This window comes from Sorex araneus, chromosome 1 (genome assembly GCF_027595985.1).
Source record: "Sorex araneus isolate mSorAra2 chromosome 1, mSorAra2.pri, whole genome shotgun sequence".
NCBI classification, from domain to species: domain Eukaryota; kingdom Metazoa; phylum Chordata; class Mammalia; order Eulipotyphla; family Soricidae; genus Sorex; species Sorex araneus.
In genome coordinates, this window is record NC_073302.1 from 229,704,248 (window position 1) to 229,714,596 (window position 10,349).

The following is a 10,349-nucleotide window of genomic DNA, read 5'->3' on the forward strand; positions in this document are numbered from 1 at the left end:
CAAAGAGTGATTTTCCTTTTCTTCAGAGCCCAGAAAAAAATTCCAGTTTTTACCTCTAACTATATTCATTTCACTCTGTAAGAACCAATAGCTTTTAACAACAAAATCCAAATTTTCTATCCTCACACTAAAAAACTGTAGTAAGCATTAGTAATCCAATTGTTCTATACTGTTGGGAGGGGCGGGGTTTACCAATCAAATGGTGCTCAGGGAGTCTGAGAGTCCCACCAGTGATTGTCAGCCAAAAGGACCAGGGATCCGTGCAAGGGCCTGAGGTCATGGTGCTGCTCAGGCCCTTGGTGCAACATACCCACACCCACTGCCCACTGTGACATAACCAGAACCACTGCAGCAACTCTGAGCTTTAGCTCCTGACCACTCACACCAAATCAAACCACTTCTGAGTTTTCTTCTTAAAATTCTTTCTGTGATTGTTTTCTGTGATCTGAGATAGTCACTTCAGTCCTCCAGATAAGAGCTGAACTCAAAACTAGTAAACTCCTCTGGATGTGGAAGTTGAGCAAGCGCAGGCTGGCCTGGGTAAAATGTAAGGAATGTTTCATTTCCCTTATCTTGTCCTTCCCTGAAAAGCCTATGCCAGGAAAACAGCATGTAAGCAGCTCCCTTAAACAATTTTTTTTTCTTTTTGGGTCACAGCCGGCGATGCACAGGGGTCACTCCTGACTCTGCACTCAGGAATTACCCCTGGTGGTGCTCAGGGGACCATATGGGGTGCTGGGAATCAAACCTGGGCCAGCCCCATGCAAGGCAAATGCCCTACCCGCTGTCCTATCACTTCAGCCCCAGTAACAAATCTTTTAAAGTGAAAAAAATTATTGCACTGCAAAAGACCCTTACAAGATTAAAGAAGAGAAAAGCTAGAATGGAAAAAATATTTCCAAAATCTAGTATCTGTGAAAGGATTCACTTCTAGACTACATAAAGAATTCTCAAAACTCCACAATAGAAAACAAAACTGCGATTTGTGTTGGAATATTGAACACCCAAAACAACTATTATGAACAATTTTGTAAATTACAGTGTTTAAAAAAAAACTTTCAAGCCAAAGAAAAGAAAGAAAGTAAAAACGATTTCAGATTAATCTGTCATTCAAATATGAAGGAAGATCTTTCTAACTGAGCATCAGGGATGGGAGCCCCGGGGCCGTGTGCCTTGAACTCCCCTGAGAGGAGGCAGAGGTGGATCTGAGTACCCACAGTCCAGTAATGGGAGAGCTGTTGTCCACTGCAGCACCAAGGTTGAATCCAGGCTGCCCACCTGCTTTCTACATACAACACCAAGAGTGGGCACCTTGAGACCCTCCAAATGAAGCACTAGGCCCTTTCTTGCCCAGCTCTCTGTGCCCTTACACCAAAGAGGTTCCAAAGCCTCCACAGGCGCCTGTGAGGTGGGGCCACCTCTGCACTTCCCAGTCTGCTGTCAGAGCAGGGCTCAGCCTGTGATACCAACTGGAGCAGAGTTGTCAGAAAAAGCTAGATCATGAGTCTTGCCCTTCCCCTACACTCACCAAGCTCTGGAGTACTGCAAGGTGCATGCTTTATTGGGGGAACAAACAGTGGACCAGCCACCTCACCTGACTCCATGGTCCCAACTGGTCTGTGCTCTCCTGGCCACCTTTCAGTCGCCTGCTGTTTGATTTTATGATGGTTCCAGGTTCTGGTTCTACTTATTTACATGATTAGGTAGTGTATAAACTGCATCTTCCTGGCAGCAAAAGTTTCCTTCCTAGTCAATAATAGCTTGAATAGGAATGAATGAAATCCACAGAGTTGGAATCACCTTAATATGTTAATATGTTTGGGGTTTCGGGGTTTTGTTTTTTGGTTTGGTTTGGTTTGGGGGTTCTTGTTTGTTTGCTTACTTGCTTTTGGATGATGGGTGTTGGGGCCATACCCAGAGGTGCTCAGGGTGTATTCCTGGCTCTGCACTCAGGAATCACTCCTGGCAGGGCTTGGGGTATCATATGTGGCACTGGGGATTGAATCTGCATCAGATGTGTGCAAGGCTTACCCAGTGTACTATAGTTTTGGCCCTGATATGTCTCTTTAATATTTGATTTCCCTTTTCTTTTTATGATCTTGTAACTTTTTATTTCTCAGAAATTGGGTCATTTATCTTTTGGAGTTTCTCAGAGCCTGGCATTTGGTGGTTGTACATTCCTTAACATATTCTTCCATCCTTCATATTTTTGGTAAGCTTATAGATGCACAAGCTCTCTTTTCTGCCTTCTAGGTCTGACTTTCTGGGGTTCTGTTCATTATCATTGCATAACTCCTCCTTCATTATCAGCTGAAGAACAGTGTTCAGATTAATTTTTTGTTGCTTCTTTTGGGGCACACCTGGCGATGCACAGGGGTTACTCCTGGATTTGCACTCAGGAATTACTCCTGGCAGTGCTCAGGGGACTATATGGGATGCTGGGAATTGAACCCGGGTCAGCCTCGTGCAAGGCAAACGCCCTACCCACTGTGCTATCACTCCAGCCCCTAGACTAATTTTTTAATGTTTCCCAGACATGCCAGTGAAGACTCTGAATATGTCAAATTCACCATTACCCCTAGATTACAAAACAAAAATGCCAAGTAAGGATAGAACAGTAAGGGGAGGGGATGGAACCATAGCACAGCAGCTAGGGTGTTTGCCTTGCACGCAGCCGACCCAGGTTCGATTCCCAGCATCCCATATGGTCCCCTGAGCATCACCAGGAGTAATTCCTGAGTGCAGAGCCAGGAGTAACACCTGTGCAATGCCGGTGTTACCCAAAAAGCAAAAACAAAAGAAAGAAAGAAGTAGCATGGGAGCAAGAGGGGGAGGATTTGGGTCTGTGATGTAGAGGTGAGGTATCTGTGTTATCTACACCACTACACCCAGCCCTATGCAATCATGGGACCCAGAGTACAATAATTAAACATGTGTCTGTCGAGGAGTCAGGTTGGGTGGTGGAAGGGCACCTGGGTCACTGATGCAAGGATGAGGTCATAGGCTGGTGGGACAGGAGATGGGAACATTGTACACCTGAAACCTATGGTTAACAATAGTAGCACTTGCCTTGACACACAGCCAACACGGGTTTGATCCCCAGCATCCCATACAGTCCCCCCTGAGCACTGCCAGGAGTGATTCCTGAGCACATAGTAAATAAAAGGCAAAGCAGTCCTGCATGTGCTCCATCCTCCCCTCAGTCCCCTGGGGAAAAAAAAAGAATTGGCAATTTCTGCAGCCCAGTTTTCTGCCAAGTCCAGCTTGTCCCATCAGTGCTAGGAACTTAGATTTCTGTGTAAGTCTTCTTTTGCTGTAAAATACCTGTGTCAAAGTTTCCCAGGCTGTTACAGGCTTTGCCTGCCAGGCACCAGGCTCAGTCCCTGCACTGAACAGTCTCTAGAACCTCACTAGGAGCAAGCCCCAAGCATGTAGCTCCTGAGAAAAAAATAATTCTAATTAAAAGATAAACTTTTCTGGACCAAAGCAACAGTATAGCCAGTAAGACGCTTGCCTTACATGTCCAGGCTTTACATACCCAGGATTGCTTCACACCCCATATGATCCTCCAAGCCCTCTCCTGAGTGCAGAGCTAGGAGAAAGCCCTGAACACAGTCAGGTGTGATCCAAAGCACCAAAATATTTTTAAATAAATGGATAAATATAATGAAAAATTTTTTTCTGGTGCAGAGAAGCAGAGGAGGGCAGAGACACCTGAGGAAACCACGTGATGCCTGTCAGCTCCAATCTTCTCCTCCTCGTATTGCCAGCCTTCCCAGAGCCTTTTTCTGCAGCCCATGGTGGCCTAGAACCTGCTCTCACCACCAAGCATATGTCTAGGACCTCACCAAGCTCCTAACTGGCCTCTCACCTCACCAGCCAGGGCCATTTCACAAAGACCTGGGTCACGGCTAGGTCATGTTTCACTCCACATGCATGTGAGGTCAGCTACTCCTGAGTCAGACCCCTGACATGTGTCAGGAACACTGGAGGATGGAGACACAGGGGTTGGCCAAGATCTAGCCCAGGAATGGACTCAGCAGTGAAGTAAAATCAAACAAGGGGGAAACACAGAGGCAGTGTAAGGGGCCCTACAGGGCCTGTGTGAAGTTACCATCCCATGGGCAAACACCCTGGGGAAGCTAGTTGGCTGCAGCAGAGAGGGTGGGCATCCTGGAAGAGAAACTGGAGGAACTGCACAGGAAATGGTTTAGGATGGGCAGGTCTCAAAGGATAGGGTAGAGAACTGTGGCAGCTGATCCCAAGAGGATACAGAGAGCTCTCTCGCTGTCTCTCTCTCTCTCTCCTTCTCCCTCTTTCTCTCTATCTCTCCATTTTTCTCTGTCTTTATCTCTGTCTCCCCCTCCCTGCCCCAGCTACATCCACTCTTCCTGTAGGAATGTGCTCTCCACCTATCCCTATCTGACTAAGCTAGTTCAGAGTCCTCACTCCCCAGATTCCCCCTAACTGCACTCCAGGCTGACCACTGACTCTTCCTCCTCCCTGACCCCTTCAGCCCTCGTTCTCCACCCTCTGTGTCACTCTGGGTGCAGACCCCTAGACCAGTAAGAGTTGATCCATTCACTGCCCCAGAGATGCCCCTTCAACATCAATAAAAGCGTGTTTAATAAAATGGATCCTAGACACTAATCCCTTTTCTTCTCCAGCAGAGCTGGCAGAACGGAATGCTCTAGCTTGCCATGCTGACGGGGGAACGTGCTGGTAGTTCTCGAGGGCCTAGGAACAGCTCCTTGTTTGCCAGAACTGCTGTTGTCATGGTTTCTCCACCACTAGGAGTGGGTAGGTGAATACTGATTAAAGAACAGAGCTTGGCTGGCCAAGGCCTTTTCAGGTCACTTTAAGAGGGAAAAGAAGTTGGTGAAATGACAGAATCCCTTGAAACCATTGAGATGTCAGAACCCAGTGGGAGAAAACTCACCAAGATGATAGATTGAATTTATTTTGAAACATCAGTCAAGTATTTTACTAATAACAACACTACAGACTTCAGAGGTATATCTATAATCAACCTAAAAAATGTGAAGGTACCTGTTAACCTAAATTCTTTCTTTTTTAATTTAATTTTATTTTTATAAAGTAGTTCACAGCCTTGGACTCTGTGCTCAACTGGACCAGGAAGCGGAGATCCTCTGCCTGCTTCCCCCAGCCTCCGGTGACCCAGGGGGTCATGCCAATAAGCCACCGCTTGCCAGCGCCAGATGATCTCGTCATCGGTCACCCTCCAGATCACATGGCTGCTTCTCCCAGAAAGGAGCATAACATGAGGCCCCCAGAACCATGCCACCGAACTCCACGGTAGGCTGTTCTCACTCGGGGTACCCCAGAGAGGGCTAGTGAGAGCTCTCCATGCCCCAAGGGACCCAGCCCCAGGAGTGACCTCCACAACCCAACTGCTGCCATGCTCCAGGCAGCTCCCCACCCACTCAGGCCGAGCCTCACATATGAGTGAACATATTCCTGGACTGCGTGGCTGCGAAAGACATCATAAGACACTCCCTACCCATTCTCCATAATTACCATACCATGTTTAATGGGGTTCAGGCAGTAGGCAACAAATCATAGAGGGATATATATACATATGCATATATACATATTTTCAAATATATATACCAAAGCTCACATCACCCAAACTTTAACAATATGTTAGTGACATCCTATAGAATGTCTTAATGGCTCCTGCCAAAATAGAACAATCTTCACACTGTTTCCTATATGAATACTTTTTTGTAAGCATGTTCAGCAGTTCTTCATAACAGACAATACAAAATATATTCTTTTGGTTGTGTTTTGGGACGTGGATTGGGGTTTGGGATGGAAACCTCCCAAATTTGGTGGTGGGAGGGTATAATGGTGGTAGGATTGGTGTTTGAATATTAAATGTAATCAAATATTGTGAACTTATAAAATTTTTTTAATTTAATAATAAAAAAATTCTAATGAATCAATGCTCATGGCCAAGTTCATGTTGACAAGGACACCGACACCACAGATGCCTCTGTTGTCACATGTTCCGAGGAACAGTTCTTCTCCAGTGTCGAAAATGGTGTGATGTGATTGATGCCTTCTCGTTTCAGTCAGACCAATAACGTTGTACTTGATCTTCTGTGCTTGCACCATCAGGTCCTCAGTGGATGCTTCTGATGCCAGCCTATGTGCGTTGAAACTACAGTCATTTTAGTCTGTCTTCGTTTTGGCAGTCTAGTGCGTCCCTGAGATTTTATCAGTCTCTTCTTGCTTATCCTTCTTAACGCTGCCATATTGGGGGTTCTTTCGGTGTCAGGCAAATGAGGCCCATTGCTGTTACTGTTGTTGGCATTTCAAATATGCCATGGGTAGCTTGCCAGGCTCTGCCGTGAGTGCAGGCGGGGTAGTCTTGATAGCTTGTTGGGCTCTCTGAGAGGGATGGAGGCTTTTAGGGTGGCATCCAATTGCCCTTACTAGTGTTCCCATGGTTCAGACCATATTTAAAGCCCATCAAATATGTTGTGAAAATTATGGAAAATGGGTATTAAGTGTTCTATGCTGTGTGGTGGCTGGGTAGTGGAGGTAGTGGAGGTCTGCCGGTGAGGTATTTATCTGGTTCCGGTAGGGTGGGTCGTCTGGGTCTAAACCCTGGGCAGGGCGTCAGAGATTGTAGGAGTTTCCCTGTCCCATTGAGCCTGGAGTACAAGGTCGCAAAGTTCTGCTTTACCTGGTTCTGTGGGCTTCACTCATGCATGAGGTTCAGCCGTGCAGTCCAGAAGGCGTCCAGGAGTGTGGTGGTGACTGGGTAGTGGAGGTAGTGGAGGATTAACGGGATGACAAGTGAAAAGAATTAAAAAATTAAGTAGTTCATAGTATTTGATTACATTTAATATTCAAGCACCAATCTCACCATCATTACACCATCCCGCCATCATATTTAGGATGTTTTCACCCCAAACACCAACCGCTGCCTCAAAGCAGAACCGAAATAATTTATTTTATATTGTCTGTTATGAATAAATCACTGAAAATGATTCAAAAGAGTTTCCTTAGAAAAAAATGTATAAAGATTGATGTATTACACCCAGGGACCATTAAGACCTCCTATAAGAGATTACTAACATGTTGTTAAAGGTTGAACCTTGTGTTCTTATATATAGACATAGATATAAATATAAATATAGATATAGAGAGATAAATGTCTGTAAAAATATATTTCCCTCTAAGATTAGTTGCCTTCTACTTTAAAACCCTTCAAATGTGGTGCACTATTTTTGGAATATTAGTGGTGTGAGGTATGAGATGTCAATACAGGAATAGTTTACTCGTGGGTGAGACTCAGCCTGAGCAAGTAGAGAGTAGCCATGAGCATGGTGGCAGTTGAGTTCTGGAGCTTTTCGGCTGCCGGGTCTGGTCCTTAGGGAGGGCTGAAATTCATCAGCCCCCCTTCGGGTTGCCCTGAATGAAACAGCCTGGTGTGGGGTCCAGCTATGGCGAGTCATTTTATGCTCCTTTGAGAGATTTATAATTAGTCTTTGGATCATGGCGCTAGCCAGCTAAATTATTTCAGATTATGATTTATTACATATGCACTAAAATGATTGATTTCCAGCTCTTTTGTTTTCATGACCTTTAAATTTATGGATTCAGGGCAGGAGAGATAGTATAGTGATTAGGGCATAATCCCTGATACTGCATATAGTCCCCCAAAGCAATCCCAGAAGTGATCCCTAAGCATAGGAGTATGCACTGGGTACCACCAGATGTGGCCCAAAAACCAAAAATTCTGGGCTCTTTCTTCTACTTGGTAATCATTACCCAAATTTTTAATATTCAGAAAATACAGAATATAAGTTGAGGAGAAGATTGTTTCTGGTTAAATTTCAGTACCAATAGAGGACTGTAAACAATCTTCTAGGTTCTCTTCATAGAAGGAATATCTGAACCCTCATCAAAAACTAATACAAAGTTTTAGCACTACTATCAAAAGATTGTCTTTGTTGAAAATGTGCCACAATCTCTAAGTTACTTACCAGATATATCAGATTTAAAATTATATATTAAATTTCTTCCCTGTGTACCATAGTTCTACTCTAGATAAAAGATAGATAATTCTCAGTTAGAGGTAACTTTAGTAAGGTCAAGCTTCTCCTGAAGTACATCTAAGTCCAATGAACCAAATTCACAGACCCTGTAATCTATGGATCAGAGCCCCTGGTCCCACAGCCAGCTCAGAAACACTGTAACTCTAACAAATGTCTGTTGATCTTCCATGAGTCAGGTTTCTTCCAGGTTCACATGGAGCAGGTAACTTTTGGTCTCGGTGTGCCTTAGGGCATGCCTGAGGGCTGGTGGGTGCTAGTCTCAACTCCACTCCAGAGCCTAGTCAGGGAGTCACCTCACATAGGTGGATTTGAGCACGTTCCTGAAAAAAGTTATGGCTCTGGATTGTTTTCCCTCTAGAAACACAGTTGTAGAAATTGTTCCGTGTTCTGCCAGGGGTTATTTTTAATTTTTTTTTAAAGAATTGTGATTTAAAAACAGAAATATGGGGCCGGAGTGATAGTACACCAGGGAAAGAATTGCGTGCGGCAAAACTGGGTTCGATCCCCAGCATCTGCCAGGAGTAATTCCTGTGTGCAGAGCCAGGAATAACCCCTGAGCACCACCAGGTGTGACCCAAAAAGCAAAATAATAATAATAATAATAATTAATTAATTAAAATAAATTAAAAAACATAAATATGGAGGTGAGGGAGTTTCAAACAATTGGACAGTCATAATAAGTATTTTTAGAGTCTAAATAAATAATGGAAATAACTGAAAATTTTTAAGAGGATTTTCTGAGTCCATAATAATCACTTGTATCACTTGTAGTCCCGTTGATCTTCGATTTGCTCGAGCGGGCACCAGTAACATCTCCATTTGTCCCTGTCTCGAGCTAGTGTAGCCCAATGATTCCTGCTCGCTCCAGGAACAGAAAGAGCCTCAAATCGTTCACTCAGAGATTTGACGAAGAAATCTGACCATCTAGTTGGTGGGTGGCCACGAGGTCTTCTGACGTCCCATGGAATCCAGTCTGTAACAGCTCTAGTCCAACGGTCATCTCTGAATAACATTACATGACCGGCCCATCTGATTTTTGATGACTTGGCAAACGAGACAGCATCCCTGATTTTTGACCGTCAACGGAGGTCAGAACTCCAGATTCCTTCTCTCACTTGAGTGAGACATGATATTCCCAGCATAGCTCTTTCGATTTCTCTTTGGGATACCCTAATAGCATTCTCATCCTGCTTACGTAAGGCCCAGGTCTCTGAGGCATATGTTAGTACAGGAAGAACAATGGAATCGAAAAGATGTGCCCAGAGTCGGAGGTTCTTCGTTCTCTTAACCACCTCTTCAACGCTCTTGAAGGCATTCCACGCTGCTCTCTTCCTCCTGCGCAGTTCTGGCACCAAGTCATTCCTCATTTTGATTTCTCGAACCAGGTACACATAGCTGCCGCATTTGGAGATGTTCATTCCATTGAGAGCAAATGGAGCATCAGGGACCAGTTCGTTTTTCATGAACATCGTCTTGTTGAGATTCAGCTGCAATCCAACCTTTCCACACTCGTGGTCAAAGTCGGCCAGCATTTGTGCCACTTGGCTAATGTTTGGCGTTATGAGAACGATGTCATCAGCGACACGGAGGTGGTGTAATTGCCGACCAACCGTCTATCTTCACTCCCATTCCTTCCCATTCCAGTCGTCGCATGATGTTCTCAAGGGCGGCACTGAAGAGTTTTGGTGAAATGGTATCACCTTGCCACACCCCTCTCTTTACATCAATGATCACTTCCTTGTAGAATGGTGAGATCCTGGTGGTGAATCCACAATACAGCTCTCGGAGGATTTTGATATACTGAGTTTGAAAGCCCTGTTTGACCAAGGCTTCGATGACCGCCTCAGTCTCAACAGAATCGAAGGCCTTCTTTAAGTCCATATTAATAATGGAAACAATAAATAAATAAGAATTTTCTGAGTAGACCATTAAAAAGCAGAATCTCACATAACTCCTGAATCTCTGCTCGCTGACATGCCCTATCAGGTAACATTAATCTCCAGCCTCCAAACCTGACCTATTTCAACAGGCCCACGTCCACAGCTCTTAAACCATGCATCCATGGAACTCTTTCTCAAATTTCACACTGTTCACAGTTGTACTTTCTATTACTGGGTGAAGAAAGGTAGGAAAGGAAAAGAGCAATCCCCAGACTAATTTCTCAGAGTCCAGTGGGGGGAAACTATAATTATCCACTGTTAACACAGCAGAGGAATACACAGAGACGCCAAATAAGATCAGAGAGCAAAAACAATGTCA